Source organism: Trichosurus vulpecula, chromosome 2, assembly GCF_011100635.1.
Source record: "Trichosurus vulpecula isolate mTriVul1 chromosome 2, mTriVul1.pri, whole genome shotgun sequence".
Taxonomy (NCBI): domain Eukaryota; kingdom Metazoa; phylum Chordata; class Mammalia; order Diprotodontia; family Phalangeridae; genus Trichosurus; species Trichosurus vulpecula.
Window position 1 is genome coordinate 267,465,004 of NC_050574.1, and position 24,271 is coordinate 267,489,274.

The following is a 24,271-nucleotide window of genomic DNA, read 5'->3' on the forward strand; positions in this document are numbered from 1 at the left end:
TATATTCTGGTTGCCCTGGTCCCCAGTCAGCCCTCCCATCTGTCACCCCACTCCCCTCCCATCACCTTTCCCTTCTTCTCTTGTAGGGCAAGATAAATTTCTATGCCCCATTGCCTGTGTATCTTATTTCCTAGTTGCATGAAAAAAACTTTTTTGTTGTTGTTGTTTTTGAACGTCTGTTTTAAAACTTTGAGTTCCAAATTCTCTCCTCTTCCCTCCCCACCCACCCTCCCTAAGAAGGCAAGCAATTCAACATAGGCCACATGCGTATCATTATGTAAAACCCTTCCACAATACTCATGTTGTGAAAGATTAACTATGCTTTGCTCCTTCCTAATCTATCCCCCTTTATTGAATTTTTGCCCTTGACCCTGTCCCTTTTCGAAAATGTTTGTTTTTTATTACCTCCTCCCCCCATCTGCCCTCCCTTCTATCATCCTCCCTTTTAATCTTCTTCCTCCTTCTTTCCTGTGGAGTAAGATACCCAATTGAGTGTGTATGGTATTCCCTCCTCAGGTCAAATCCGATGAGAGCAAGATTTACTCATTCCCCCTCACCTGCCCCCTCTTCCCTTCCTACAGAACTGCTTTTTCTTGCCACTTTTATACGAGATAATTTACCCCATTCTATCTCTCCCTTTCTCCCTCTCTCAGTACATTCCTATCTCATCCCTTAAATTGATTTTATTTTTTTAGATATCATCTCTTCATATTCAACTCACCCTGTGCCCTTTGTGTGTGTGTATATATATGTATATATATATATATGTATATATACCTACATATATACGTACATAGACACACACATGTATATATATGTATACACACACACACACACACACACACACATATATGCATATTCCTTTCAGCTACCATGATATTGAGGTCTCATGAATCATACACATCATCTTTCTATGTAGGAATGTAAACAAAACAGTTCAACTTAATAAGTCCCTTATGATTTCTCTTTCTTGTTTACCTTTTCATGCTTCTCTTGATTGTTGTGTTTGAAAGTCAAATTTTCTATTCAGCTCTGGTCTTTTCACTGAGAAAGCTTGAAAGTCTTCTATTTTATTGAAGGTCCATATTTTGCCTTGGAGCATGATACTCAGTTTTGCTGGGTAGGTGATTCTTGGTTTTAATCCTAGCTCCATTGACCTCCAGAATATCATATTCCAAGCCCTTCAGTCCCTTAATGTGGAAGCTGCCAGATCCTGTGTTATCCTGATTGTTTTTCCACAATATTCAAATTGTTTCTTTCTGGCTGCTTGCAGTATTTTCTCTTTGAACTGGGAGCTCTGGAATTTGTTGACAATGTTCCTAGGAGTTTTCTTTTTGGGATCTTTTTGAGGAGGTTATCTGTGGATTCTTTCAATTTCTATTTTACCCTCTGGCTCTAGAATATCAGGGCAATTCTCCTTGATAATTTCTTGAAAGATGTTATCTAGGCTCTTTTTTTGATCATGGCTGTCAGGTAGTCCAATAATTTTTAAATTATCTCTCCTGGATCTATTTTCTCATAAAGTCACTAGCTTCCACTTGCTCCAATCTAATTTTTGAAGTAGTATTTTCTTCAGTGGTTTTTGGACCTCCTTTTCCATTTGGTTAATTCTGCCTTTCAAGGCATTCTTCTCCTCATTGGCTTTTTGGAGCTCTTTTGCCATTTAAGTTAGTCTATTTTTTAAGGTGTTGTTTTCTTCAGTGTATTTTTCAGTATTTTTTTGGGTCTCCTTTAGCAAGTCATTGACTTGTTTTTCATGGTTTTCTCGCATCCTTCTCATTTCTCTTCTCAATTTTTCCTCTACTTCTCTAACTTGCTTTTCCAAATCCTTTTTGAGCTCTTCCATGGCTTGGGACCAGTTCATGTTTTTCTTGGAGGCTTTTGGTATAGGCTCTTGCACTTTGTTGACTTCTTTAGGCTGTATGTTTTGGTCTTCTTTGTCACCAGAGAAGGACTCCAAAGTCTGAGACTGAATCTGGGTGTGTTTTCGCTGCCTGGCCATATTCCCAACCAACTAACTTGACCCTTGAGTTTTTCAGCGAGGTATGACTGCTTGTAGACTAAAGAGTTCTATGTTCCACGTTTGGGGGGAATGTGCCAGCTCTGCCACACCAGCACTGTTCCTTCCCCAAGAACCCCCAACCCGGACTGGGCTTAGATCTTCAGCAGGCTGTGCACTCCTGCTCTGATCCGCCAGTTAATTCCTCCCATCAGGTGGGCCTGAGGCCAGAAGCAACAACAGCTGTAGCTGCCCCACCTCCGCTTCCCCCGGGGCTGGAAGCTGAACCGCAAACTCCTTCCACTCCCACCGCTTTTCCCACTAACCTTCTCCACTGTCTTTGGTGTTTGTGGGTTGAGAAGTCTGGTAACTGCCACAGCTCACTGATTCAGGGTGCTAGGGCCCGCTCCGCCCGGTTCCTGGTCTGGTTGGTCCACGCGGCTCACACTGGGCTCTGCTCCGCTCGGCTCCCAGCTCCCAGCTCCCAGCTCCCAGCTCCGTGTGGGATAGACCTCACCCAGAGACCATCCAGGCTGTCCTGGGCTGGAGCCCTGCTTCCCTTTGCTGTTTTATGGGTTCTGCCATTCTAGAATTGGTTCAGAGCCATTTTTTATAGGTTTTTGGAGGGACTCGGCAGGGAGGTCACGCTAGTCCCTGCTTTCCAGCTGCCATCTACCTGGATCTATTTTCTAGGTCAGTGGTTTTTCCCATGAGATATTTGACATTGTCTTCCATTTTTTCATTCCTTTGGTTCTGTTTTATAATATCTTGATTTCTCATAAAGTCACTAGCTCCCACTTGCTCCAATCTCATTTTTAAGGTAGTATTTTCTTCAGTGGTCTTTTGGACCTCCTTTCCATTTGGTTAATTCTGCCTTTCAAGGCATTCTTCTCCTCATTGGCTTTTTGGAGCTCTTTTGCCACTTGAGTTAGTCTATATTTGGAGCTCTTTTGACATTTGAGTTAGTCTATTTTTTAAAGTGTTGTTTTCTTCAATATTTTTTTCAGTATTTCTTTGGGTCTCCTTTAGCAAGTCATTGACTTGTTTTTCATGGTTTTCTTGCATCATTCTCATTTCTCTTCCCAATTTTTCCTCTACTTCTCTAACTTGCTTTTCCAACTCCTTTTTGAGCTCTTCCATGACCTGAGACCAATTCATGTTTTTCTTGGAGGCTTTTGGTGTAGGCTTTTGGACTTTGTTGACTTCTTCAGGGCATATGATTTGGTCTTCTTTGTCACCAGAGAAGGACTCCAAAGTCTGAGACTGAATCTGGGTGTGTTTTCACTGCCTGGCCATGTTCCCAGCCAACTTACTTGATCCTTGAGTTTTTCGTCGGGGTATCACTGCTTGTAGAGCAAAGAGTACTTTTTTCCAAGCTTGAGGGGATGCGCCATTGATTTCAGAGCTATTTCTATACAGCCAGCTCTGCTAGACCAGCACTCCTCCTTCCTCAAGAACCACCAACCCAGACCTGATGCAAATCTTCAGCAGGCTCTGCACTCCTGCTCTGATCCACCACTTAATTGCTCCTGCCACATGGGCCTGGGGCCAGAAGTAACTGCACCTGTAGTTCTGTAGCTGCACCTCCCCTGCTGCCCCTGGGGTGGTGGCCAAACTGCAAACTCTGTCCCCTACAGCTTTTCCCACTAACCTTCTCTGTTGTCTTTGGTGTTTGTGGGTTGAGAAGTCTGGTAACTGCCACAGCTCACTGATTCACAGTGCTAGGGCCTGTCCTGCCTGGCTTCTGGTCTGGTTGGTCCTGCTGCCTCCCATGCTGAGCTCTGCTCCTCTCCACTCTGTGCGCATCCAGCGACCATCCAGGCTGTCCTGGGCTGGATCCTTGCTTCCCTCTGCTATTTTGTGGGTTCTACAGTTCTAGAATTTGTTCAGAGCCATTTTTATAGGTTTTTGGAGGAACGTGGTGGGGAGCTCATGCAAGTCCCTGCTTTCCAGCCACCATCTTGGCTCCACCCCCGGAAGTCCCCTTAATGAATACTGATGCAAAAATTTTAAATAAAATATTAGCAAGGAGATTATAGCAATTTATGATGAGGATAATACATTATGACCAGATGGGATTTATACCAATAATGCAGGGCTGGTTTAATATTAGAAAAACTATCAGCACAATTAACCATATCAGTAACAAAACTGACAGAAATCATACAATTATCTCAATAGATTCAGAAAAGGCTTTTGACAAAATATAGAAGTAATTCCAATTAAAAATGCTAGAGAGCACAGGAATAAATGGAGTTTTCCTTAAAATGATAACTAATATCTATTTAAAACCATCAGCAAGCATTATATGTAATGGGGTTAAGCTAGAAGCTTTCCTGATAAGATCAGGGGTAAAACAAGAATGACCATTATCATCACTATTATTCAATATTGTACTAGAAATGTTAGCTTTTACAATAAGAGAGGAAAAAGAAATGGAAGGAATTTGAATAGGCAATGAGGAAACAAAACTATCACTCTTTGCAGATCATATAATGGTATACTTATAGAATCCTAGAGAATTAACTAAAAAATGACTTGAAATAATTAACAAAATTGCAGGATATAAAATAAACCCACACAAATCATCAGCATTTCTATATGTTAGCAACAAAGCCTGGTAGCAGGAGATAGAAAGAGAAATTCTATTTAAAATAACTGTAGACAATATAAAATATTTGGAAGTCTGCCAAGACAAACCTAGGAACTATATGAAGACAATTACAAAACACTTTTCATGCAAATAAAGTCAGATTTAAAAGACTGGAAAAACATCAATTGCTCATGGGTAGGCTGAGCTAATAAAATAAGAAATGACAATTCTACCTAAATTAATTTACTTATTCAATACTACCAAAATACAAACTACCAAAAATTATTTTATAGAGCTAGAAAAAATAATAACAAAACTCATCTGGAAGAACAATAGCTCAAGGATATCAAGGGAATTAATGGGGAAAAAATTACAAAAGAAGGTGACCTGGCCATACCAGATCTAAAACTATAAAGTGGCAATCATCAAAACTACTTGGTACTGGATAAGAAATAGGGTGGTGGATCAGTGGGATAGGTTAGGTACGCAAGACAGAGTAGGTAATGACTATAGTAATCTATTGTTTTATAAACCCAAAGACTCCAGCTTCTGGGATAAGAACTCACTATTTGACAAAAACTGCTGGGAAAACTGTAAAACAATATGGAAGAAACTAAGCATAGATCAACATCTCAGATGGCATACCAAGATAAGAACAAAATGATTTAGACATAAAGGGGGTTGCTTTAAGCAAATTAAGAGAGCAAGGAATAGTTTACCTGTCATGTCTATGGAGAAGGGAACAATTTATGACCAAACAAGAGATAGCATTATAAAATGCAGAACGGATAATTCTGATTACATTAATAATTATACATTAATAATACATTAAGAAGTTTTTGAACAAATGAAGCCAATACAACCAAGATTAGAAGGAAAGCAGAAAGCTGGGGTACAATTTTTACAGCCAGTGTTGATGATAAAGGCCTCATTTCTCAAATATATAGAGAACTAAGTCCAATCTATAAGAATACAAGTCCTTGCCCAATTGATAAATGGTCAAATGATATGAACAGGCAGTTTTCAGATGAAGAAATTAAAGCTATCTACAGTCATGCAAAAAATGCTTGAAATCACTATTAATGAGAGAAATGCAAATTAAAACTACTCAGAGGTACCATCTCACATCTATCAGATTGGCTAATATGACAGAAAAGGAAAATGGTAAATGTTGGAGAAGATGTAGGAAAATTGGGACCCTAATGCATTGTTAGTGGAGTTGTGAACTAATTCAGCCATTCTGGAGAGCAATTTGGTACTATTCCCAAAAGGTTATAAAACTGTTCATACCCTTTGATCCATCAATACTACTTCTGGGTCTGTATCTCAAAGAGATAATAAAAAGGGGAAAGGACCCACAAAAATGTTTATAGTAACTCTTTTGGGGTGGCAAAGAATTAGAAATAATTGAGGGGATGCCCATCAGTTGGGGAATGTCTGAACAAGTTTTGGTATATAAATGTAATGGAATACTATTGTGCTATAAGAAATGATAAGGGTGTGGGTTTCAGGAAAACCTAGAAAGACTTATGCGAATTGATGCTGAGTGAAGTGAGCAGAACCAGAAGAACACTGTACATAGGAAAAGCAACATTTTGCTGTGATCAACTATGACAGACTTAGCTCTTCTCAGCAGTACCATGATCCAAAACAATTCCAAAAGACTTATGATGGAAGATGCTTTCCACATCCAGAGAAAGAATTGTGGAGTCTGAATGCAGATTGAAGCATACTATTTTCACTTTTTTATGTTTTCTCTTTCGTGGTTTTTCCCTTTTGTTCTGATTCTCTTTTACAGCATGAGTAATGTGGAAATATGTTTAATATGATTGTACATATATAACCTATATCAGATTGCTTGCTGTCTTGGGGAGAGGTTAGTGGAGAGAAGAAGGGAGAAAAATTTGGAACTCAAAATCTTATAAAAGTGAATGTTGAAAACTAAGGAAAAAAGAAAAGAAAAAGGATTAGTGAAATTTGTCTAGAAAAGGAAATGGGATCCAGATTCTCTGGGGCTTTAAATGCCCAACAGAGGAGTTTGCATTTTCTCTTAGAGCAAATACGGAACCACTATACATTTTTTGAGCCAAAAAGTGACAAGTTCAGACATATTTTATGGATGTAAATTTGGCAGCTGTGTAGAGTATGGATTGGAAAGCAGAAGGCTTTAAAACAGGAAGAGCAATTAGGAGGCTATTGCAATAGTCCAGATGAGGACTGATGAGTTCTTAAAGTAGGCTAGCACCTGTGAGAATAGAGAAAAGAGTATGTACCTTATAGCTGGACATTTCTAATCATGACATTTGTAATCACTTTATAGTTCGACTTTGTGTAGCCTTTACTTTTTTTGTCCCATTGGGTTGTGGTTAAGAAAAATCTTAATGAGGTACCTTGTTCTCTGAAATAGAGGTTATCTTGGGATCTCAAAGTTTATGACATTTGAGTAAGCTCTGTCAGATCCTTTAAAAAAATGGAAAGTATTGAATTCAGAAACAGACCATGTCTCTTGTTCTCTAAAGACCGGCACAACTAAGTACAGAGAGGGTCATTACCATAAGACAGGCAGGTGAATAATTCTTTGACCATGGTAATACAAAGATTATTGTGCCATCAGGTGAATTGTGGTGCCTTAGTTATGGTCTTGGAATCTTAATAGCTAAACTCTCCATAGATGATTTGAACTGAGCAAAATAATGTAGTATACTTTTCTACTAACTTGTATGCATGTGTGTGTGTTTTTTTTAAAGAAAATAACAATTATTTTTTAAAAACTTGAGGTAGAGCCAAGATAGTGGCTGGAAAGTAGGGACTTGCTTAAGCTCTCCCACAAATCCCTCCAAACACCTGTAAAAATGGCTCTGAATGAATTCTAGAGCTGTGGAACCCACAAAATAGCGGAGGGAAGCAGGTCTCCAGCCCAGGACAACCTGGATGGTCACTGGGAAGGGTCTATCAAATGGTGCTTGGAGCAGAGCGCAGTCCAGCAGCTCATTGTGGGCCATGCCAGGACCAACCAGACCAGGAGTTGGGTGGAACAGGCCTCAGGGTCATGAATCATTGAGCTGTGGCAGTTACCAGACTTCTCAACCCACAAACGCCAAAGACAATGGAGCAGGTTAGTGAGAAAACTGCTAGATGGTGGGGGGGAGAGTGGTTTGGCCCCAGCCCTGGGAGTGGTAGAGGTGGTGTGCCAGTGGGGGAGGTGGTGTGGCAGTGGCAGCGGTGGCAGCAGCAGGAAGCTCCTGCGGCTGCTTCCAGATCTCTAGTGTCAGCTGCTTCCGGAGTCCCTGGCTCACATGGTGGGAGGAGTCAAACGGCAGATCAGTGTGGTAGTGCAAGGAGCACTTTGCTGGCACAGAGGCAGGTTCTCTTGCTTTGCCCTGCTTGGATCTGGGTTGTAGTCCTAGTTGGCAGTTCTTGAGGGAGGAGGAGCACTGCTGTGGCAGAGCTTGTGGTGATGGTGGAGTAGAAGTAGCTCTGAAAGCAGCAGTGCAGCCCCCAAAGCTTGGGACAAAGTACTCTCTACTCTAAAAGCAGTCAGACCCTGACAAAAAGCTCAAAGGTCAAGTAGTTGATGGGGAACATGACTAGGCAGCACAAAAGGACTCAGATTCAGACTCAGACCTTAGAATCCTTTTTTGGTGACAAAGAAGATCAAAACACACAGCCAGAAGAAGTCAAAAAAGTCAAAGAGCCTACATCAGAAGCCTCCAAGAAAAATATGAATTGGTCTCAGGCCATGGAAGAACTCAAAAAGGATTTGGAAAAGCAAGTAAGAGTAGAGGAAAAATTGGGAAGAAAAATGAGGGTGATGCAAGAAAACCATGAAAAAACAAGTCAATGACTTGCTAAAGGAGACCCAAAAAATACTGAAGAAAATAACACCTTAAAAATAGACTAACCCAAATGTCAAAAGAGCTCCAAAAAGCCAATGAGGAGAAGAATGCCTTGAAAGGCAGAATTAACCAAATGAAAAAGGAGGTCCAAAAGACCACTGAAGAAAGTAACATCTTAAAATTAGATTGGAGCAAGTAGAAGCTAGTAACTTTATGAGAAATCAAGATATTATAAAGCAGAACCAAAGCAATGAAAAAATGGAAGACAATGTGAAATATCTCATTGGAAAAACCATTGACCTGGAGAATAGATCCAGGAGAGATAATTTAAAAATTATTGGACTACCTGAAAGAGGAAGAGAGTCTGGGCATCATCTTTCAAGAAACTATCAAGGAAAACTGCCCTGATATTCTAGAACCAGAGAGTAAAAGAAAAATTGAAAGAATCCACTGATGGCCTCTTGAAAAAGATCCCAAAAGGAAAACTCCTAGGAATGTTGTCACCAAATTCCAGAGTTCCCAGGTCAAGGTGAAAATACTGCAAGCAACCAGAAAGAAACAATTTGAGTATTGTGGAAACACAATCAGGATAATACAAGATCTTGCAGCTTCTACATTAAGGGATCAAAAGGCTTGGAATATGATATTCTGGTGGTCAAAGGAGCTAGGATTAAAACCAAGAGTCACCTACCTAGCAAAACTGAGTATAATGCTCCAAGGCAAAATATGGATTTTTGATAAAATAGAAGACTTTCATGCTTTCTCAATGAAAAGACCAGAGCTGAATAGAAAACTTGACTTTCAAATACAAGAATCAAGAGAAGCATGAAAAGGTAAACAAGAAAGAGAAATCATAAGGGACTTACTAAAGTTGAACTGTTTTGTTTACATTCCTACATGGAAAGATTATGTGTGTAATTTATGAGACCTTTCTTAGTATTAGGATAGTTGAAGGGAATATACATATATATAGACAGAAGGCAGAGGGTGAGTTGAATATGAAGGGATGATATCTAAAAAAATAAAAAATAATTAAGGGGTGAGAGAGGAATATATTGAGAGAGGGAGAAAGGGAGAGATAGAATGGGGTAAATCATCTCACATAAAAGTGGCAAGAAAAAGCAGTTCTGTTGGAAGGGAAGAAGGGGCAGATGTAGGGGAATGAGTGAATCTTGTTCTCATTGTATTTGACTTGAGGAGGGAATAACATACACACTCAATTGGGTATCTTATCCCATAGGAAAGTAGGGGGAAGGGGATAAAAAAGGGGGGATGATAGAAAGGAGGGCAGATGGGGGAGAAGGTAATCAAAAGCAAACACTTTTGAAAAGAGACAGGGTCAAGGGAGAAAATTGAATAAAGGGGGACATGATAGGATGGAGGGAAATATAGTTAGTCTTTCACAACATGATTATTGTGGAAGTGTTTTGCATAATGATATGTGTGTGCCCTATGTTGAGTTATTTGCCTTTTTATGGAGGGTGGGTGGGAAGGGAAGAGGAGAGAGAATTTGGAACTTAAAATTTTAAAGCAGATGCTCAAAAAAAAGTTGTTTTTGCATGCAACTGGGAAATAAGATATATAGGGAATGGGGCAAAGCAATCTATCCTGCCCTACAAGAAAGTAAAGGGAAAGGGGATGGGGGGGTGGGGTGACAGAAGGGAGGGCTGACTAGGAAATGGGGCAATCAGTATATATGCTATCTTGGAGTGTGGGAGGGAAGGTAGAAATGGAGAGAAAATTTGTAACTCAAAATCTTGTGGAAATCAATGTTGAAAACTAAAATAGTAAATAATAAAATATGAAAGATAAATAATAAAGAGGAAGAAAAAAATCTGAGACTGAACAGTAAATAGTACTGCTAATCTATTAATTTTAAAGAAACACAATTTAAAGCAACTTTTAAAGTAAAAATAAAACATCTAGATATAATCATTTGACTCACAAATTTTAATGCAATATTAAACAATATTATCGCTATATTTTGCTTGTGTATCACTTTCATTTCCAAATATATCCCTCAACTTTCCTCTACCTCAGTGAACCATCCCTTTTAATAGTGTTTTTTTTAAAAAAAGAGAATGAAAGAGAGAACAAATAAGTATCATCCAACGTGATAACATATCTGATGCACATATGAGATGATGATACTTGTGCTTACTCAGAACTCTATCATCACCAGGGGTCATAGAGAGAGTCTAATTGGACAGAGGACCTAGGAATGGTTCTGTTATATTTTAATGATCTTAAAATAAGAATAGAAAGAGAAGGAAGAGTAGTACATCACAGGGAGGGGGGAAGGAAGGCTGGGAAAAATTTTTTCACCTAATTGGGATGCACAAGTAGGGATCTATACAAAAAAGGAGGAAAGGGCAGTGAGGGAGCAAGTGAAACTTGAACCTCACACTCTTCTGAGCTAGTCAAAGGAGGGGAGAATATACACATACATTTTGGTGTAGAAATACATTTCCCTCAACAGAGAAACAGATGGGAAAGAAGAGAAAGGAAAAGGAGGGAAATAAAAGTGAAGGTAGATCAAGGGAGGGATTAATTTTAAGCAAAACAAACTTTAAATGAGGAGCATGAATTTCAAAGGGACTTTAAAGAAAAGAAGAAAGGATAATAACCTGCCTTGGCCTCTGGGTGAGGGAAACAAAAGAAGCTAATGTACATTACACCAAATCTAGACCGCTGGTACTAAGCTCGCTTTTCTCTAATCACTCTCCTCTTCTTTATAAAGGAATGAGGGGGGAGAATGAAGAGAAGGGAAAGTATAGGAGCATAAGATGGAGGGAAATAAAAAAATTAACAATCAAAACATGAATGAGAATTAGGGAACGAAGTCACCAATAAAGAGGAAGAATATAGCGCAATGGATTAAAAAACAGATAGCAATACCACTAGAAGGTCTATACCCCAAAAGAGATCAAAAGGGCTCTCAGATGCAATATATCCCTTTCCCTAAGCTCTCTGTTTCTGCAGAGGTCACCACTATCCTTCCGATAACTTGGGTTCACAACTTAGGAGTCATTCTTCACTCTGACTTTCCCTCCATACCCAATCAGTTGCTAGGTTTTGTCACTCCTATCTCTACAACATCTCCTGTATGTGTTTCTTTTCCCCACTTCACCTGATCACCACCCTAGTTCACACCCTTATTTCTCACCTGCACTCCTAGCTCACTTCCTCTACCTCATCTTTCCTCTTTCTAATCAGTTCTCTATACAACTGTAAAAGATATCTTCCTAAAGCACAGGTCTGATCATCTCTCTGTTCAAGAAGCCTCAAGGATTTTCTATTGCCCCCACGAACAACTACAAAATTCTCTAGCATTTGATACCCTTCAGAGTCTAGTTCTAACACTTCTTTTCTTACCGATCTCACGTTACTCCTTTTTACTCGCTCACGTTCTAACCATACTAGTCTACTTATTTACCCTATACATGAAATCTCATATCTCACTTCCATACCTTTTTACAAGCTGTTCCACTGTGCGTGGAATCCTCTATTTCCTCTTGGAACCCCTAACTCCCTTCCAAGCATGGCTCAAGTAGAGGAGGGCTGTCCTGATCTCTCTAGCTGTTGCTGCTACTCCAATCTATTTGGAACTTATTTGATTTATATTTTGTTTATACCTATCTGTATACATGATCTTTCCTCCAGTAGAATGTAAAGGGACTGCTTTATGTTTGTTTTTGTATCTCTAGGGCTTGGCACAGTGTCTGCCGCATAAGAGGCACTCAAAGGAAAATTGAATTAAGTTTTTAACAGAAATTCAAGTTTTTAACAGAAATTCAAGAAATTCAAGGTCTTAGAAAAATGAGCCTCCATTGTGGTAGGCATGGGTGACAGGGGCTTTAGACTGGAACCTTCCTGGTGCATTTGAATTCTCTCCACATGGGCAGTTGTTACTCCACCTATGGACCAGCCTTGATCCAAAGCTTAGCTGATTTCCTGGTAGGGATCCTTATTCAGTTCCTGTAGCAGGCCTTCAGCTCAAACCCTCTGCATTTATTTGGTCTCTTTTTCATTTGGCTCTGAGCATTTGTCAACTGTGCCTTCCACTTTTCTTTAACACTGACCACCTTGTTCCATTTTCATGCCCCAAACAGAGCCAAGCAGTGTGCATTGAAATCCAGTATCCTTTGTATTACTTAAGAAATCTGAGGCTGACATCTCCGGGGCTTTTTTGTTCCTGTTGCCTCTCTCCAGCCCTGACCTGCCAACTCCTCTTGGCTCTCCTGAGCCTTCGTCATGTCCCATATCGATTGCTGCTCTTTTCTTTTTTTTTGGCTGGGGGGGGTGTGGAGTGGAGTGAGGGAGGAGGGAACTCTCAGGATAGACCTTCAGGCACAACAACACTGGCTCCAGACTGCAGTAAGGTCAGCCTCTGTCCCCAAGCAGACAGGTCTGGTGATATTTCACCCAGACTAGGGCTGTCATTGTATCAGTGGGTCATAAAGGACCCGATTGATTTTCCTTTTCAAACTACAGCCAGAACTTGCAAGGTCTTCCCTGTTTTGTTTTTTTGGTTTTTTTTTTTTTTGCTGCTTCTCTGAATGTTCTTTCGATGCTTCCCTTCCATCTTGAACCTTGCCATCCTCAGGTACCCGTTTGCTAATTATCCCCAATGCTGGCACCTGACAGCAGGTGGCCACGCTTCTGTTAATTATATCCCCAGGCCTGGAATTCTCTTTCTAATGACATCCAATCAGCTCCCTCTAAATCATGGTCTGAGAGCAGGTTGCAAGCACTCCCTTCTCTCCCTGAGCTCTCAAAATCTAATTCTTCTGGCCTAACACCTAAAGATTCATGTACTGGGCCTTGAAGAGTTGTGACAAGATAACCAAGTAGGGGGCGTTTTCCAGCGATGCTGGCAGAGGGGTAATGGTTAACATTTAGAGGCTCAAATGAAGTGGGACCAGATAGTATAGAATCGATTTACCCAGTCAAACAGACCAACAGGGAAATTGTTGACCAGAGGTCTTCTGGGTAGGCTTGTAGTGGATTCAGGTTCCTCCCCACTCCCTCCATCACCCCACCATCCCTGTAAAACTGTCTCCATCCCATGTAGAGGTTACAGCTCTCCGAATATACTGACAGGCATAATGAGAATGTAATGGTTGATTCACTCACATTGCAGGCCTTGTGAAGGCTACAGTGAGATTCTCTGTGGGGTGGAGGGGAAAAGAGGCCTGTGTTTCAGGAGAACTGATTTGTTGTGATACCAGTTTAGTCACTGCTTTGCTATGAGAATTTAGCTAAGTGAACAGGCCTCAATGGACCTCTCTTTTTTAATCTATAAGATGCTGAGACATTGCTAGCAATTTTTGCACCTAGGGCAAATGGTATAATGCGGAAAGATTGCAGGGTAGGGCTGGGGGGTTCACTTGGGGGTGAGGCCTCTAGGAAGGGAAGCACCCAGGGCACTGCAAGGTTACTGTTATAGCAGACAATGCTAGGGATAAGGGTATACAGGAAATGGCAGAGAGAAACCAGGAGTTCCTAGAGCTTCTGATTTGAACTAATTATTCTTGCTAATTAGGTGCTAAGCTCACTTGTTTCTACACTGTTTAAGGACTGAAAGTGTCATCAGTACCCTAGGGAAAAGCCCCTATTGTCCCACCCTAGTTATGGCTCTGGTAAAATGAGGGCAATATCCACTTTCTCTTGCCTTCCAAAAGAGGTCATGGGAACTCATCATGTAACAGAAGAGTTTGGGGTCCCTGAGAGGCTGGCATTCTATAGAGTGGGTCCCACATTGATTGGGCTTTAAGGTAGTAAAAGAATTGAATAATGGATAAAGGAAATATTGAACAGGGAAACTTGGTCAATTTGTAGGCACTTTGAAGAAATAGTGATGGATGTGGGAAAATAATCAATCAAGGAAGATCAAGAGGGATTTCACTGTAAATACAATATCTGAACAGCCTAACTAGTTATTCCCAATACACGACTAACCCCTTGTAACCTGACCAAGGTGAAGAGAGAAGCGAGATACTGGCAAACAAAGGAAAAAGCTGCGCACTTAACTTTTGCAGTAACTCCTTGAGAGTGGGGATGCTAAGGCAGGTTGGGTCCAGGTTCAGGCCAGAGGGAAGGGTTGTTCTTTGTTGTTTTTTCATTTTTTTAAAATTAGACTGTAAGGGCAGAAATGGGAGGATTCTGTTTTGTTTTTAAATGTGTTCGTTTGACTCCTAAGCCAAAGCCCAGTTTTTCTTTGTTCTTAATCCTGTCCTTCTCTCATTCTGGAATGCTTTTTTTATTGTTCTCATCTCCATTTGCTCAGTAAATTAGACCAGTTGAATGCTCATTCTCCTGGCAAATAAGACCTTCTTCTTAAATCAGCTCCCTACCCAGAGCTGCCTTGAATGATGATGGATCATTTAGCATTCCCCAAGCTCTGTCTTCAGCTCGCTCGACCCGAGCCGAGCCGCCTCCCTAGTCTGGGATCCCTGGTCATTGCTGAAATCAAAGGGAAGTATATAGGAAGGTGATAAGGAAAGAGGTAATTTGGGAGCTGGCTCAAACCTGGCCCATTGAAATTCTTGGCAGCTCTGTGCTTTCGCCTTCCGACTGCTCCCTGGCCTTGGTTAGAAATAATTTAGATTTCCTTGCTGAGCTCTCTGATTATTTCTCTATCGCTCTCCCCAGCACTGATAAAGGAACTCTCCAGGGAGATCTTTCATGTGCACCTGGATTTGCTGGGTATGCGCCCCCCTCTCTATGGTCCCCTAGATGCTTTTTCTGCTCTCCTTCTCTGGTTACTGAGTTCTTTGCCCTTCCTGGGTTGTTTGAAGTATTTGTGACCAATTAATTTCCTCTAGTCCCATATGCCAAAGAATGCCATCTTAGGCCTTGTGTGGGTTAGGGCACCATGTTAAGGATTCTGCTAGTTCTGATGATTTCTTCTCATTTGACAGTGATAGTTGATACCCATCAGAACAAACACTGACCAAAGGATACACCCTTTGCCAATGAAGGTTCCTTTGCCCACCCCATCCCCCAACTTCCCTTCTGTCACTTCTTCTTGGCCTGCTTGGTTTCTGAGCAAGGGTGACAGAGGCAGGTGGAGATTTATTGCTGTTTCTTGGTTTATATAATAAACTGTGTTGTTCCAGCAAGATCCAGGCTCATTCAACAGACTCTCTGCCGGCTTGCTGGCTCCACTCTCGGTAGTACAGGCAATGGAAGATGACAGGTTGCAAGTTGGAGCATCTGAGGAGAGCAAATGGCTTCCTTTGGCAATCTTACTGTCAACTGGCAGCCTGAGAAATGAGAATCCCTGGGTCGTCTGAGGACAGGGTGCTAGTTGGGTTGAAAGGGAAGGGGAATGCAAATGGAAGGCTGGACTTCAGGGTCTTCCGGATTATTACGCCACCCTGATCCCTCCTTCTATTCTTTCCTCCCCTCTAGAACTTGTGTCCATCTGCAGCAGGAGCTGGTGGCAGGGTCAGAGTGGACAAGACAGGCAATGGAGTAGTACAATAAAGTACTCTCCCTTGCTCTGCAGGCTCCAAGAAAAGGATCTCCAAGTGATCATTGACTTCATGCAGATACTACTCCCAATCTGGTCTAGTTCACATGCATGACACTCCAGCCCCCATGTCTCAGCCTTTACACTAGTTCTCTCCTATGCCCAGAATACATTCCCTTTTCATCTCCTTTTGGAATCCATGATTTCCGTAGATCTCAGCCCAGGCACTAGTTTCTAGATGAAGTCATTCCTGATCCCCACCAACCACAGGTGCTCTTCCTCCCCAAACTACCTTGGAGTTGTTTGGTATCTATTTTCTATACATTAATTTAGGTATATACAGTCACCCCTGAGAAGGCAACTTCCAGGAAGGTAAAGATTATTTTAAGTCTATCTTTATATTTTCAGTGCTTAGTACAGTGGCTGGTGCATAGTAGGTGCTTGATCAATGCTGATTGATTGATTCACTTATTTGTTTTGCATATAGTTTGTGTATATCTGGTCTGACCCAATAAGCTCTTTGAGGGCAAGGTGTATTGCATTTTTGTCTCTGTGTCTCTAGGGCTTAGCAGTGTCTCCCACATGTTGTTATTCAGTCATTTCTGTCGTGTCTGATTCTTCATGACCCCATTTGGGGTTTTCTTGGCAAATAAATGCTGGTTGATTGATTGATCACCATTCCCTACAGAGGCTAGTCATCCAGGAAATGTCTTGAAGTTCTGCTATAGTAAGATTAATAACTTACATTTGATTTATTTCATAGAATAATAGATGCACGGAGCTCAAAGGGACCTTATAGGATAAAGGAGATAGGACTGGGGAACTGGGGCCCAGAGAGGTCCATGAATAAAGAAAGTCCCAGAGATGGCAGACATTGGATTTAAATTCAGGTCTTCTGCCTTAAAGTCTCATGCTTTTCCTACTATAGTAAGTGTTTATAGTAAGTATTAATGGTAACAAATGCTTATTGACTAGCTATAACTGGTGTGGCCATTTAGAATTCCCAGGATGTGAACTGAAGGATCATACAGTGTGCTCAGTGTGCCCTGGCCTCTGGAAGCCTCCTCTTGTTCATAGCTAATCTGTACCAAGGGCAGTTAGGTGGCACAGTGGATAGAGCACCAGGACAGGAATCAGCAAAACTCATTTCCTGAGTTCAAATCCGGCTTCAGACACTAGCTGAGTGATCCTGGGCAAGTCACTTAACCCTGTTTGCATCAGTTTCCATATCAATAAAATGAACTGGACAAGGAAATGACAAACATACCAGTGTCTTTGCCAAGAAAACCCCAAATGGGGTCATGAAGACTTGGACATAACTGAAATAACTGAATAACATAGCAACATAGCAAAGTCTATGGACCTCAAGCATTTCCTTAGTGGTTTGTTGAAAGGGTTCATCAACCAAGCAGAAGGATTTAGCTGTAACAGGACTGGATTTGGAGTAGAAGACCTGGGTCGAAATCCTGGCTCTGCTCCACACAAGTCCTCCTATCTTCCTGGAACTCAACTTCCTCATCGGTTAAATGAAGGGATGAGCTAGATCAGTCATATCAAACTCAAATAGATAAAAGGGGCAATGAATACTACTGATAGGTAACATTTAGATAGAGCAGGGGTGGGGAACCTGTGTCTGGCCCTTTGATGGAATCCAAAGTTTGGATTAGAAGTTTGAAGTTTGGATTTAGTCAAAGGGTAGCACTTGAGGACCTAGAGGGCCACATGTGGCCTCAAGAGCGCAGGTAGCCCACCCCTGAAGAGCTATATATATATATATGTGTATATATATATATATATATATGTATGTATGTATGTATGTATATGTTTTTAGGGTCAGAGAGTATCACAACCCTTGTGACCCAGGATCATGTGACTTAGGCTTCCATGTGACTTAAGCAGGTCACATGAGTGTATTAATGGATGGGAAAGATCTTCCCATCAAGCAAAAAATGCATTAACAATACACCAGGATTCCACAATTAGTGAGTGTCTAAGGCTGAATTTGAACTTGGGTCTTCCTAACTCCAAGTGCCTGGTGTTCTTTCTATCCACTGGGCCACCTAGCCCCTTTATCCAGTTTATAGTCTTAATCAAGATGATCAGATATAAAAGGAGGCACCTGTAATAGAGTGGAAAGAGATCCCTGGGTCTGAATTTTTCCTCTGCTCTCTCTTAGTTATGTGACTTTAGTTCTATTTGTCAAATTTCCTCATTTGTATAATGGAGATATCAAGACCTTTCCCCTCTACTTCGCAGGGTTGTTGTGAGGCTTAAATAAGATAATGGATCCAAAGCACTTTAGAAACTCTAAAGGGCTATGTGAAAATAACCTAGTCTTATTAACTCCATTTTAAAGAGTAAACTGAGACCCAGAGAGCTAAAAGTGATTAGCTCAGAGACTCCAAAGTAGTAAGTACTTGAGCGAGGACAAGAATTTATGTTCTCTGACTCTTAATCTGTCATTCTTCCCACCGTGTTATAACTACCTCTTTATAATATGTACTCTACCTGTTTCCTGGGGTCCTCCTGAAAGCTAAATGAGGTAATGTATGTGAAAACTTTAACCATTGTGAAATTGCTCCCAATCTGAACATGCTATTCTCCAATGACTTTAGAGATAGAATGCATTTCTGGTCATTTTCCCACCTCTTTAAATGCTCTTTTTCTTTCTCTTTTGAATTGCCATCATCCTCTTCTGGACTCCTTAATGTGTGTGCTCCTGGAGGATTTGTCATTAGCCACCCTCTCGTCTCTCTCTGAACGCTCTCCCTTGGCAATCTCATTTCATCCCACAGCTTCAGCTAACACCTCTGTGAGGATGTCTCCCTAATCTGTCTTTCCAGGCTTGACCTCCCTGCTGAGCTCCTGACCTACATGGCAAGCTACTTACAGAATACTTTCATGGGTTTTCCTGTCTCCAATTTCTTTCCTCCTAAAATCTATCCTTCATGCCATTGTTGGAATAATTGTTCTTATGAATATCTCTGGTTATGTCACTCATCTTTTTGAAAACCTTTAGTGGGTTTCTATGGTTCAGTGGTCTGCAAAGTAGGGACTGAGTTTCCTGGAGGACTATGGCCTATTCCCAAAGGGACCATGGCTTGATCCTAATGTATATGTAATCAGCTGTTTGGAGGGTGAGAAAATGGGCCCCATCCTATCCTCTCTGTGAATAGCCAGTTGTGAGGCTTGTATACAAAACCTAACCTTCTCTTCCAATGTTCCTCCACTCTTCCCCCTCCCTCTGATGTACAAACTTCCAATATTTCCTTTTCAGAGCCTGATATGAGCTTCTTGCAAAATTTTAAACAGAACAGCACCAAGGAAACCACAGCAGCAGCACAGGTATAATTGGGACAATTCCTCCCCATTGCCAGCCCAGCATATCTACCCCCCAGACCTCCCAATCACCTGATAGCTTTAGTAGGCACTGTCCAGAGGGTGGGTGGGCTCCATGCTCTGCAGCAGTGACTTGTAAGAGCTTCACCTCTCCCTTTTTGTTTCGGGTGGGTAGAATGAGTTGTGGCATAGACCCTTTCCCACAAACCCATAGCTCTTCTAAATTTTCCTATTGTTTTTTAGGGACACCACCAAGTTTTCCGTCCCTCACTTCCACAGTCTTGGTGTCATCTTTGATTCTTCATTCCCCACCCAATATAGCCAATTTTTCTCCAAGTCTTTTTGTTTTTATCTTCACATATCACATTCATCATCTTCTCTCCATTCACATGATCTCCATCCTAGTTCAGGTGTTTGTCACTTCTCACCTAGACTAATGTGTTGGTGTCCTAATTTGTTTCTTTGCCTAAGCTTCCCCCCTCTCTAATCTGTGCTCAATACAGCTACTAAAATGATTTTCCTAAAGGGTAGGTCTGGCCAAGTCACCTGCCTACTCAATAAACTCCATTGGCTCTCTACTGACTTTAAAATCAAATATTATCTAATCTTTTTCTTATTCTTTTCAATATATATTTTACATTAGTTTTGTATCCCTAATTATTGATGTATGTCATATACATTATACATACACTATATGCTCATTATATATGTATACATATATATGTATATATAATGTATATGTCATTTATAAAGGATTAGTTTACACAGATTGAGGGTACATTCTCAAAGTGTAGAGACCATTGATGTAGGTTAAAGCAGTTGGCTTAGAACAGGCCCTTTCTCCCAGAGGGAGAAAAAGGGGACACATAGACGGATGTTAAGGGAATAATTCCTTTTGTGCGTCTTTATCTGCCTTATACAGTGTAGTCACAGAATCAGAGAAGGAAGGAAGATAACAAACATTTATTAAGTGCTTACTATATGCAGGCACTGTGCTAAACATTAGGGAGATAAGTATAGGCAAAAAGAAAGACAGGACTTGACCTCAAAGAACTCATATTCATTCCAATGGGGGAAGACCACACAAAGAAGGGAGCTAAAATCCTGGGGTTGTGGGAGAGAAGAGGGGCAATGAAGGTATAATTTTGAAGTCTAGAAGTCAAGAATAAGGCTGTGAGGGGAATGAGGGCTGACTTGGACCCCTCCATAAAATGGAGGCATCTGGTGGAACTCACCAATGGGAGAGGTGGGGCAGGCCTTTTAATAGGATATTCCAGGTTAAGACCTGAGGGGAATAGTTGAATATTCCAGGATGAAGAGGCCCCAGGTATTGTGGGAAATCCCAGAATCGGGAAACAGCAGGGGCACAGTTTTGTTGTCTGGACATCAGGAATAGGGCCAAGAAGGGAACGAAAGCTAGGCTGGGTCTTTCCACAAAATGGAGTAAGGCCCCAAGTGAAGCTCATTTCAAAATGGAAAACCACTGGGGAGTTAGAATTTTAGAACTGGAAGAAAACTTAAAGGCCAAACCAAACTTTAAAACCTTCCTTGCTATGTTGTGACCATTCGCCCTTTACTTGAAGATATCTAATGAGGGGGAACCCACTCCTTCCAGAGGATACCAATTTCGCTTTGGCAGGTCTCTAATTTTTTTTAGGAATTTCTTACTTAAATCAAATCTTAAAATTTCATTTAAATTTATTTAATTAAATTGATTAAAATATATTTATAAATACATAAATATATTTACATTATTAATATGATACATATTATGTATAATAATTAACATAAGTATATAAATACATTTTAAAAAGCATGTTGAAATGAATTAAAATAATTAAAATTCACTTAAATATTTAAATTTATCTTTTTTGAAATTTCCTCCTATTGCTCCTAGTTCTGCATTATGGGGCCAAACAGAACAAATCCAGTATCTTCCACACGATGTTTCATTTTTCAAATACTTAAAAACAGTTATGATATCTGTACTATGTCTTTTCTCCTGGAAAAATATCCACAGTTTCTTTAGCTGACTTTCATATGACCATGAGCACAGCGTCTGGCACATGATAAATGCTTAATAAATGATTATGGATTGATCTCAATGTCCTTCACCATCCTGGTTGCCCTCCTCAGGATGCTTTCAAGCTTATGAATGTTCTTCTTAAAATATGGCACCCAAAACTGAACACAATATCCCAGATGTGATCTGAACCAGTAAAAAGTACTCCTAGATACTAAACGCCTCTAATGCAGTCCAAAATTGCATTATCTTTTTTTGCTACCAGTTCTAGATTTTTTTTCAGATTTAGCTGTATCTCCCTCTATCTTGTACATGTAAAATTGATATTTTGAACCCAAGGGTAAGATTTTACATTTATCTCTAATAAATTTATCATATTCAATGTTCTTATCTGTCAAGTTCTTTTCACATCCTTACTCTATTTTCCAGTGAATTAAAGAAGAGTACTCCAACCTTTGGATTAACTGAAAATTTAACAGGCTTGCCATCTACGCTTTTAGCCAGTGTTAGATAAAAGTGTCAAACTGTATAGGACCAAACACACACCCCTGAAGTCCTACAGTAGGGCCCTTCAAGAAGTAATTGAACAATTAGTGACCACTTTTCGCATCTGGCCATTGAATCAAGTCCTAATTCACCTAACCTGTGGTATGCTGGTAAATGTTTAAGAGTAGGATGGGGTGCAGTAAGGGGGGAGTGGTATGCATGACATGCTTCTAAGCTTAACCCACATTGGTAACATTTTCTCCATCATTTTCTTAAGTCAAGATAATCATCAAAATGGTATATGTACATACATACATATATGTGTATAATATATATTATATATTGTATATATATCAATCTTTGATCTATAGTATTTGCTGATTTTCACAATGTAAATGCTCACATTTATAATATCTTGATTTCTCATAAAATCACTAGCTCCCACTTGCTCCAATCTAGTTTTTAAGGTGGTATATTCTTCAGTGGTCTTTTGGACCTCCTTTTCCATTGGGCTAATTCTGCCTTTCAAGGCATTCTTCTTCTCCTTGGCTTTTTGGAGCTCTTTTGCCGTTTGAGTTAGTCTATTTTTTAAGCTGTTGTTTTCTTCAGTATTTTTTTGGGTCTCCTTTAGCCAGTCACTGACTTGTTTTTCATGGTTTTCTCACATCGTTCTTATTTCTCTTCCCAGTTTTTCCTCTACTTCTCTAACTTGCTTTTCCAAATCCTTTTTGAGCTCTTCCATGGCCTGAGACCAATTCATATTTTTCTTGGAGGCTTTTGATGGAGGCTCTTTGACTTTGTTGACTTCTTCTGGCTGTATGTTTTGGTCTTCTTTGTCACCAAAGAAAGATTCCAAAGTCTGAGTCTGAATCTGAGTCCGTTTTAGCTGCCTGGCCATGTTCCCAGACAATTACTTGACCCTTGAGTTTTTCTTGGGGGTATGATTGCTTGTAGAGTAGAGAGTACTTTGTTCCAAGCTTGAGGGGATGTGCTGTTGTTTTCAGAGCTATTTCTATACAGCAAGCTCTGCCACATCAGCAGTCCTCCTCCCCCAAGAACTGCTGACCTGGACCTGACTGAGATCTTAAGCAGGCTCTGCACTCCCACTCTGATCCACCACTTAATTCCTCCCACCAGGTGGGCCTGGGGCAGGAAGCAACTGCAGCTGTAGTTCTGTAGCTGCACCACCCCTGCTGTCCCCCGGGGTGGTGGCCAAACCACAAACTCCCTTCACTCTGTCTCCGCAGCTTTTCCCACTAACCTTCTTTGTTGTCTTTGGTGTGTGGGTTGAGAAGTCTGGTAACTGCCACAGCTCACTGATTCAGGGTGCTAGGGCCTGTTCCTCCTTGCTCCTGGTCTGCTTGGTCCTGGCACAGTCCACGCTGGGCTCTGCTCCACTCCCAGCAACCATCCAGGCTGTCCTGGGCTGGAGCCCTGCTTCACTCTGCTATTTCATGGGTTCTGCAGTTCTCGAATTTGTTTGGAGCCACTTTTTATTGGTGTTTGGAGGGTCCTGGGGGAGAACCCTAGGCAAATCCCTGCTTTCCAGCTGCCATCTTGGCTCTGCCCCCTGTAAATGCTCACATTTAAAACTTAAGAATCAGCTCTCCAAAGTTCATTTGAGCTGACTCCAGCACATCCTTATATCTAAATTTTACTATCATCTCTCTCTCTCTCTCTCTCTCTCTCTCTCTCTCTCTCTCTCTCACAAAAGAAACACAAGAAACTTTGTCAAATACTTTATAAAGATCTAAGAAAAGTATATCTGTATTATTCCTATAGTTTGCCAATCTAATGATCTCATTCTTCATGCTTCCCCCTCCCCCACCAAAAAAAAATAAAGGACAGGGGTATTCTGGAACAACCTGTTCTTTATGAGCCATGATGACTATTTGTGATCTCTATTTCCTTTTTTAGATGTTTACCAACCAACACTTTAATATTTTGTCTAGAATTTTGCCAGCAATTGAAGTCAACCTTAGTAGCATTTGATTTGCTCTCCTTCTTCTTCTTCTTCTTTTTTTTAGAAAGTCTGGTCAATTTGCCCTCCTTTGGTCTTGTGGTCTAACTTTCCAACATCATTCCAAGATCACTAAGCGTGGCTCAGCAATCCCATCCAAGTCATACAGTACCATAGGATACAGGTCATCAGGGCCACAGGACTGGAACTCATCCAGTTACTCTATTGCTGTACCTTTCTATCTACTGCAGGCACCAGCTCCTTGTCCTCCATTTTTGTCCTTTCCAAAGATCATTCTACCTGGCAGAGAAAATGGAAGCAAGAGGGAGATGGAGCTTATCTACCCATTGTCAGTTAGCACTGTTCAAAGAATCCTGAGTGGCTGCTCCAGCCCTTCTTTGATTTTTCTAAATATAACTTTTTTTTAAACCAACCCTGTCCTGAACTTTCCTTGTCTCCTTCAGCTTATTCTGAGTTAAGGAACTTCTGTCACATTTCTCACTTTTGTATTCATCCTTCCTTACATGCCCTAGCTTCCATCTTTGCTTTTCCTTTTAA